The following is an 8358-nucleotide window of genomic DNA, read 5'->3' as shown; positions in this document are numbered from 1 at the left end:
TCCTCCAGAAGCTTAAAACATAAGATAGCATTTTAGACACGAGATACAGAGCACTAAAAAAGTTAAATAGTGAAAGAGACCATTTCTTAGAACCACAATGCAAGCACTGCTGTGTGCGGGCAATCTATGGCTAACTGACAAGTCACCACAGAGAGGAGGAGGCCATGCGGGGCAGCTGGGAGCAGGTGTGCTCAGGTGATCCCTCCCCTGGCGGGTAAGTGTCCCTCCTCTGTCTTCCCGGGAAACTGCACCTGGACTGAGCTTCAGGAATAGGTTTCGATAGGGCCAAAAAAGAGAAGACCAGGAAAACATTCCAGGCAGGTACAACCAGACGGTGGTGGTTTCCGTGGGGTTTATTTGAGGTGTGGCTGAGGGGACCTCCCTGGGGACCCTCCTCCAGGCTCCATGCTCATTGCCTTTGCCCGTTATCTGGCAAGCACCCCAGGGTGGAGCAGGCAGAGGCAGGGGCGAGGCCTGAGGTTGAACAAACACCGCAGTGGGTCTGGACTCTGCTGCAATCTGGCTAGGGTCAGGTAAATGGTGTTGATACGGTTTGACTCTGTGTCCCCACCCAAATCTCATGTTGAATTGTAATCCCCAATATTGGAGGAGAGACCATCGGGGAGGTGATTGGATCATGGGGGCGGATTCCCCCCTTGCTGTTCTTGTGATAGTGAGTGAGTTCTCAGGAGATCTGGTTATTTGAAAGTGTGTAGCACCTCCCCCTTCACTCCCTCTCTTCTTCCTGCTCCACCATGTGAAGATGTGCCTGCTTCCCCTTTGCCTTCCACCATGATTGTAAGTTTCCTGAGACCTCCCCAGTCATGCATCCTGTACAGCCTGCAGAACCAGGAGCTAATCAAACCTTTTTTCTTTATAAATTACCCAGTCTCAGGTATTTCTTTATAGCAACACAAGAATGGATTAATACAGGTATGTCTTTTCTTTTTAAAATTTGCAAAGTACTATGTTTCAGGTGTTTCTACTTTTCCTAGATGGAGTTGACTACCATCAGAGCCCTCCTGGACATGAACTCCTGAGTGCCAGAAACAAGATTCATTTAAAGATACAACTGTGAACGCTGCTGACCACATTCCAGCACAGCGTGGATGTTCAACACTGAAGGGAGGGGACTCGGGCTTGGATCTGCAGCTAGCATTGGATGGACACAGAGTCCTGAACTATGCATCATGCTTTAGCTGCCATGAAAATTGATTTTTTTTTCAGAAAGGAATGTGCCAATGGTGGGACTTAGGCTGGTGAAAACCGCATGAAACGGGATGCTCATGGGACCTGCCCCTTGGAGCTCCAGGCCTCCAGGCCTCAGTGCTGGTTTTCCTAAGTCCTTATTTTCCCGTGTTTGGCTGGGGGCTGGTCCGACTTCTCCCTTTAGTGGACTCTCAGTTGTCAAGTGCGAAGTCTTCCAACTGCACACAAGAGTGGGGACAACGTTTCTATTTGCAAATCAAGCAAGCGCTTGGGCGAACATCTTCCCAAGGCAGGGATGAAGAATGGGTTCTCTAGGATGCTCCATTTTGGGACAAGCGTCCAGTGGGGCCACGTTTGCATGGCAACATGCCATTTCCACTTTTTCCATATTTAGAAGCATCCCATGAAGCTCCTGCTGACAGGAGCCACTCATTTGCACACTGAATTGAGGCTCAGAAGGAGGATTTGTCATAGAGTTGTTTTTCAGAGACTGGGAGTCAGGGCTGAGGGCCAGCGGGTGGCTCTGCACCCCATCCCTCCATCGCCTGTGGAATGCCAGGAATTCTCTTCTCCGTCCCTTGTGCGTGATGGGGGACAAATGTCTCCTCACTGGTGACAATAACGACAGGCTTCTGTTCAGGGGCAGGAGGGGGGACAGTATCATGCACTGAAGAAACTTTCACAGCAAAGTTGTCTGAGACAGGGAAACTCACACGCAGACGGCCAGGGGACCTTGACCTCCTAAGCAAACAGGAAACAAAGTGCTCTTGTTCTCAGGCCGGAATGAAGCGGCTGTGCGAACACATCCCAATTGTACGTCTGATGCTGACTAATACAAATCATTTCCATTTTTAGATTTCAGCTACAGAAGGCAGGAATCCTTTGGACTTGGCCCTTTATCAGTGGAATGGACAGAGGTAAGCAGGCGTGGCCAGCGTGGCATTCCCCTAAACTCATCCTGGCACTGTGGCAACTCTTTAAGCAAAATTCCCAGGGCTGTTGAGTTTGTTGTCAGCCACAAGTACTTCCGGGAAGGGCCACTAAGGATTGTGTTCATCAAAGCTGTATTTTCCAAGTATCTAATATGACCAAGTTATGAAAGATTTTCTTTGTTCCAAACAAATTTGGAGGAACTGGGCACACTTTGACTCAATTTGTTATCACATTAGAATGCAACATTATGGGCTGGGTGCAGTGGTTCATGCCTGTAATTGCAGCACTTTGGGAGGCCAAGGTGGATGGATTGCTTAGTCCCAGCTACTTTGGAGGCCGAGGTGGGAGGACTGCTTGAGACCAGGAGGTCAAGTCGGCAGTGAGCTGAGATTGTGCCACTGCATTCTAGCCTGGGCAAGAGAGTGAGACCGTGTCCCCCCCGCCCTCAAAAAAAAAAAAAAAAGAATGTGACATTACACCTCGTAATAGGATTGTGGATAATTTCCTTATCTCAAAACAAAATGATGGCAGGAAAATTGCCGAGCTTATTTCTCTTTGATCTGTGGCACTGGCTGGATGGTAGAAGCAGAATGCCACCCTCCATTTAGCTGATGACGATGACCCACATCTCCGTGCCTTCCCAGCAGCTCTCGGTGGAGTCTCTGTTGGGAATGCCTGGTGAGAAGGGACCAAGGACGGCTGCAGGATGTGGTGTCTGTGCTCAGCATCACCTCCTCCCAGGCTCCTGGGAAGCACCTGGTAAGAAAGTCCTCCTGGCCATCGGCCCCAGGGCTCAGGAAGACGGCGGCCAGGCTCCCAGCCACAGCGTGGCTCTGTGTATCTCGTGCTGTCTGTTGTTGAGTTAGGTCACAAAATACAGGCACCCTGAGCACAGCTGTGCCTTCTGGACCTGAGCCCCTATCTTTGCATGTGGGAAATCCAGGGTCCTCCCAGATATTTCTGAGGATGTCCATGTTTTGGGGGTGATGGTGAGGGAGGGGAAAGAGGAGACTTATGTTTCTCCAGATGCTTCCTGCCCCAAACTCCAGCTTCCATGAACTTCTGCATCCCTGGTTCTCTGGGCACAGCTGTCTTCACCTTTATGGTTCACTCTGTGTCACTTGTGGGCTTTGCTCTGCTTCCTCCTCCCCCAAAAGCATCTCCTGACAAAGCCACCATGAGCAAGACCCTCAGAGAAGGTATGAAGATGAGAGCCTGGTGTGAAGATGAGAGGCTGGTGTGAAGAGGCTGCTGTGAAGCAACTATATAGCATCGGGCAGGACGTAAGGGGAAATTGTTGCTTTAATGTTCCTTTACCCCCACATTTTGGATTTCTGCCACAAGGATCACTGTGGTCTTCCTCCCTGGGGCTCACTCCACCTCCCCTGCACCTCCCACCTCCCCTGTCCTCTCTTGGGGGACTTCCTGAGTTCCCGACAGAGCAGTTTCACTGTCTTCTCTCCACGCTTCCTGGACTGACTCGCCCATTTTTTTCTATGACCCAGAATTCCTTCCCAAATAAGAGCGTCATATTCCTTGAGCCCCTTCACTAGAAGCAATGAGATGGGCAGGTGTTGAACTGCGGCTTTTCTCTAGACTCTTCCCTAATTCCTAGGTTCCCCCAACTATTTAGTCTAGAGCAAGCCCAGGAACAGTGATTGTTTTTTTAACCTGCCATTTTTGTTATTCAAGCTGTTTTAGTCAGTTCAGGCTGCTGTAACAAAAATGCAATGGACTGGGTGGTTTTAACAACAGAAGTGGATTTCTCACAGTTGTTATGAGGCTGGGACGCAGGAACCCCCACATCCAAGTGCCAGGCCGTTCCGTGGCTGGGAGGGCTCCAGACTGATGCATGGATGGCACCTTCTGCTGTGTCCTCACATGGCTGAGAGATGGGTCATCTCTGTTCTTATCAGGGAACTAATCCCATTTACAAGGCCCCCCATGACCTAATCACCTCCCAAAGGCCCCGCTTCCTAATACCAGAACCTTGGAAAATAGGGCTTCAAGATACAAATTTTGGGGGACTCAAACATTCCATCCATAGCACCCACTCCTGTGCTGTGATGTCCAGCGAGCAGGCAGAGTTCCAGGGCTGGTCAGTGCCAGATGCTCCTTCTCCCACCCGAAAGCAGGGGCCAGGTTGCTCCTCAGGCACCCTGGGCAACTGCCCCTTCCCTTCCAGCGGGGTCTGACCTGGCTACCGAGCTTGGCAGCTAATAGGTGGGTCCCTCAGCGTTCACTCTCCTGAGCTGCTTTATCAAACTAGGAGTTTATTCCCCCAGGTCTGAGAAAACCACCCATTCACTGTAAAGTTATTTATTACTGCGGATGGGCTAGGAGTTAGAGGAAGAGAACGACTCAAATCACAACGCCTCCTGGACGAAGCTGGAAGGGATTAAAATACGGCCTCATTTCTCCCTTGCTGTGTGAAACATGTGGTTCTCCTAGAACACCAGCCCAACTGTCGCTGGATAACGGCGGTACTTTTCATTCTGCATTAGCTTTGTCCAAATTGTTCAGTGTGGGTCCCTGCCTACGAATCTGGATTCCTTGAGATTGCCCTTTGTGCTTCTGTCTGGGGACTGCCTGTTTCTGTAATAGCCACCGTCTCAGAACATATGGTTGTAGGCCTCAGCATTTGCCTTACATACAGCCCCCTTGGAGACAATGGTGTCTGTGTCCCTCAGAAGGCCCTGACTTTCAGGGCACACTCCAGCCTGACTTTGGCACTCTGCTAGACACATCCAAAACGCTGGTCCTCGTGTTGAAGTCTGTTATGGACATGCAGGGTGAGGAGGGAAACTGGACCGCCTGCATACCCTTGACTTCCTCCATTTGGAAAAGAGAACCCTGAGACATGGTGGAGGAGAAGGGGCCCTGGCCTGTCAGCTGCAGCTGGATGTAACTCCCCTGATGAAGAAAGTGTCAGAGGCAGCAAAGCAGCCCTTATAGGGTGTTTTGTGCTCCCCCAACACAGGAAGAGGAGCTTAGGGCCGCCAGGGATAATGTCTGGTTGTGAAGAGCCGCCGGGACCTGGCGCTGCAGGGTTGCTCCGTGTGCATTGTACTTGGTCAGCCCCTACGATGGAGGGCGCTTGCATCCGAACCTTCAGGGCCTGGATAGACACTGAGCTGAGCGAACGGTGTGCTGGAAAATGAAGCGTGCAAGTGACAAAGTGCTCAACTTAGACTCTGGGCAAAATTCTCACAAAGGGCTTTCTAATCCTCACTTAATGGAAGAATGGAGCAATTTCCAGCAGAAGTTGTGGCTTGCTTCACCGGGTCTGCTCAGGTCAGCGGGGTGAGCCTACGGCCAGGATGGGTGGTAACTAATATTGGAAAACTTGGCTAGTCTGCAGACTTCAGACCACAAAAAACCCTCCATCCTCGAGCAGTCTCTTCTTTATGCCTCTCAAGGGGAAGATAATTAAAGACTGTGGTAACGGGTTAATTGATAGGAAAATAATATTGTAGCACACTCAACTATCTATACTTTTTCTATTGCTAAATTTAATATACATCCATTTCTATTGACTATCAGAGGGGTCTAGGCTCCCAACCAAGGGTGCGAAACCAGTCATTATCCCGCAGGCACCTTCCTGCTTCGTTTCAGAACATTCAATCATTCATTCAAAACAACCCAAAGCATCTGCATTCACAGAGCTGCCCTAACAGATGAGTTTTTCTTCATCTCCCAAGGTAATGATATACAAAAGTGTCAGCCATGGGATTTTCAGTGGGAAACGGGAAACCCAAGGCATGGTGCATTCAGTGGAAAAATTCCTCAAGCTCGTGACCTGCATAAATCTCCAAATCCTTTTCAACGTCATCCTCTTTAGTGTTCGGCATGAGGGTGCCTGCAGAGGAGGTGAATCCCTGCATTTTCTATTCTTTTTTTTCTTCTAACTGGTGTGGATCCCAGACAATTTCAGGGTCCTGCAGGGTTTGAGACCCTCTGTGAACACTGACCCGGGACCCCGTTTTGCCCATGGGAAGTTGATGCCTGCGCAGCCCCCGGCCAGGGGCACTGTCTCCTCGGCCCCAGGATGCTGGAAGGAGGGGACAACTTGCAGGGGCGGCTGCTGCTGGGCTGTGGACCTCCCGGAACGGGAGGAGCCAGGGAGGGGCTGGCCCAGCAGTGAGGACTCCGATGCGCCTCGATTCATATGCTAAGGAGCCCTGGATTCGGCTTTAATTGGTGAGAGGAGAAAGTGGTGCAGCTGCCTGGGGCCACGCTGTGGGAGCCTGAGCAGCAGGAGCTGTTTGAAAATAATCCCCGCGGGGACACGCAGCACCAACTCGGGCTTCAGTCCCTGGAAAGCGGCCGAGGGCGGGGCGGGAGGCCGGGATGCGGCGGAGAGCGATTGGCAGGGAAAGCGTGAGGTCACGGTGGCCACCGCACCAGCTCCAAGCAGCAGGGGCCCAGGGCTGAGCCCTGATTTCCAAACCGGCCCCTGGATGAGCCTCAGTGTTTCACTCTGGCAATGGAAATAAGAATACCTACCTCACCCCATTGTTGGAATAAAGGCAATAATGCATAGGGAGGCCTTAGCACAGACGCTGGGCAGGCGCTCAACGCCTGGTGCCCACCGGCGCTGCGTCCTGGACGTGTCCAGCGAAGCCCGTGTGAGGCTGTGACGGGAACAGAGGAGCTGGCACGGCGCCTCACTGCTCCCCAGAGCCTTGCGGCGTCTCCCAGCCCGGGCTTTGCCCCACCACGGCTCCCATTGCTGCAGGAGGGAAACTCAAACGCAGTTAGAATGCGCCGGGTAAATGCGCAGCTTTTCTTCTGGAGCCTCCACGAGAAAGAAATGGAGAGTTTTTTCCTGGGGCTGCTTGTGGTGCAAGTCCCGCTTGGGCGCAGGGCGAGCGGCTTCCGAGGAATTTACTGTCTCCTTCTCTCTTTCTAGCCGGGGTGGGAGGTGACCCCAGGGGCCCCAGCTGGGGGCGTGGCTGGGAAATGCACAGAGACTTCCGCAGGGGTAGCTATGGTTTGTGCTGTGCTGTGCACACGTCTGGCGGATAGAAATCTATGTCCATAAACAGGTAACATAATTTGGTTTATCAAACCCATAATAAGCAGATTTTCTGACTTGCATAAGAATTTCTCTGTAATCTTTGCTTTAAGGAAAAGTCCATTGAATGCCATAGAAAAAGTTGCATTCGATGAGGTTTCAGGAAAGAAAGGGTAACAAACTAAGAGATGAGGATAGTTCCTGAGTGGGGCCCAGGACGGACAGGGGATCCTCCCCTCTTGCTGCTGGGGTTGGCTGCAGGGCTTTGCCTCAGTCTGTTTTTTTGCAGCATCTACACAGTTTAAATACTTGGAAAAATCCTCTTTGTGAGTGTATTAAGCCACAGCCTACCAATGTGACAAATGACATCTAAATGCAATTTACAAATCCTAAGTTCCAGGTAGAGGAGAACATGGTAGGTCCGTGTCTTCATTTTCCCATACCTTTAGTCCGTCAAGACTCTGCTTAGCCAGCCCTGGCTGTCCTTTTATCCTACTAGGAACAGAATCTTCCATGCAGTATTTTTACTGGTACGTAAAAAATTTAAGGCTGCACTAGGCAGGTGCCCAGGCCCCCAGAGTCAGAAGGGAGTGTACAGTGCACACATGATGACGATTTGACAAGAGTCTGCTTCAGGGCCTTGCAGATGAGGCTAACAAAGCCCCTGTTCCGGAGGGAGCACCTGCACCCCAGCCCCCTTCCCGCAGGCAGGGATGCATCTGCAGCCACTCCGGGGCAGGGCTGATGCCTCTGTGATGGTCCCCATGGTCCCGCGCGCAGCCTGCTGTTTGCCGCTGTTTGTCACAGTCCTGCTCAACAGCTGGTGCTTGCAGGAAGAAGCTCTCTGGCTGCAAGAAAGCCAGGGTGTGGGTGGATGACAGAATAAATGGGAGGGATGGAGGGCGTCTACTTGGCAGCTCGGATTCCTGGGCAGGGTCAAGACCAGGCAAAATAGGTCCCAATGAGGAAAAGCTCCTGCCTTTTGTTCCAAACCAGCCTGGCTAGCCTGTGAAGGGGAGGACTTGACCAGGCCACTTTCCTGGGGCCACTGCCTGGCTTTTGGAGATGAGGTAGTGGCCTTTGTCTAAGATCATGTTACCTATAACCCTGGTTTAACTTTTTATTTAAATTTTTTTTAGACACAGGGTCTTGCTCTGTTGCCCAGGCTGGAATGCAGTGGCACGATCATAGTTCACTGT

This window comes from Hylobates moloch, unplaced genomic scaffold, assembly GCF_009828535.3.
Source record: "Hylobates moloch isolate HMO894 unplaced genomic scaffold, HMol_V3 SCAFFOLD_2, whole genome shotgun sequence".
NCBI lineage: Eukaryota > Metazoa > Chordata > Mammalia > Primates > Hylobatidae > Hylobates > Hylobates moloch.
Note: the sequence above shows the minus strand (reverse complement) of the source record.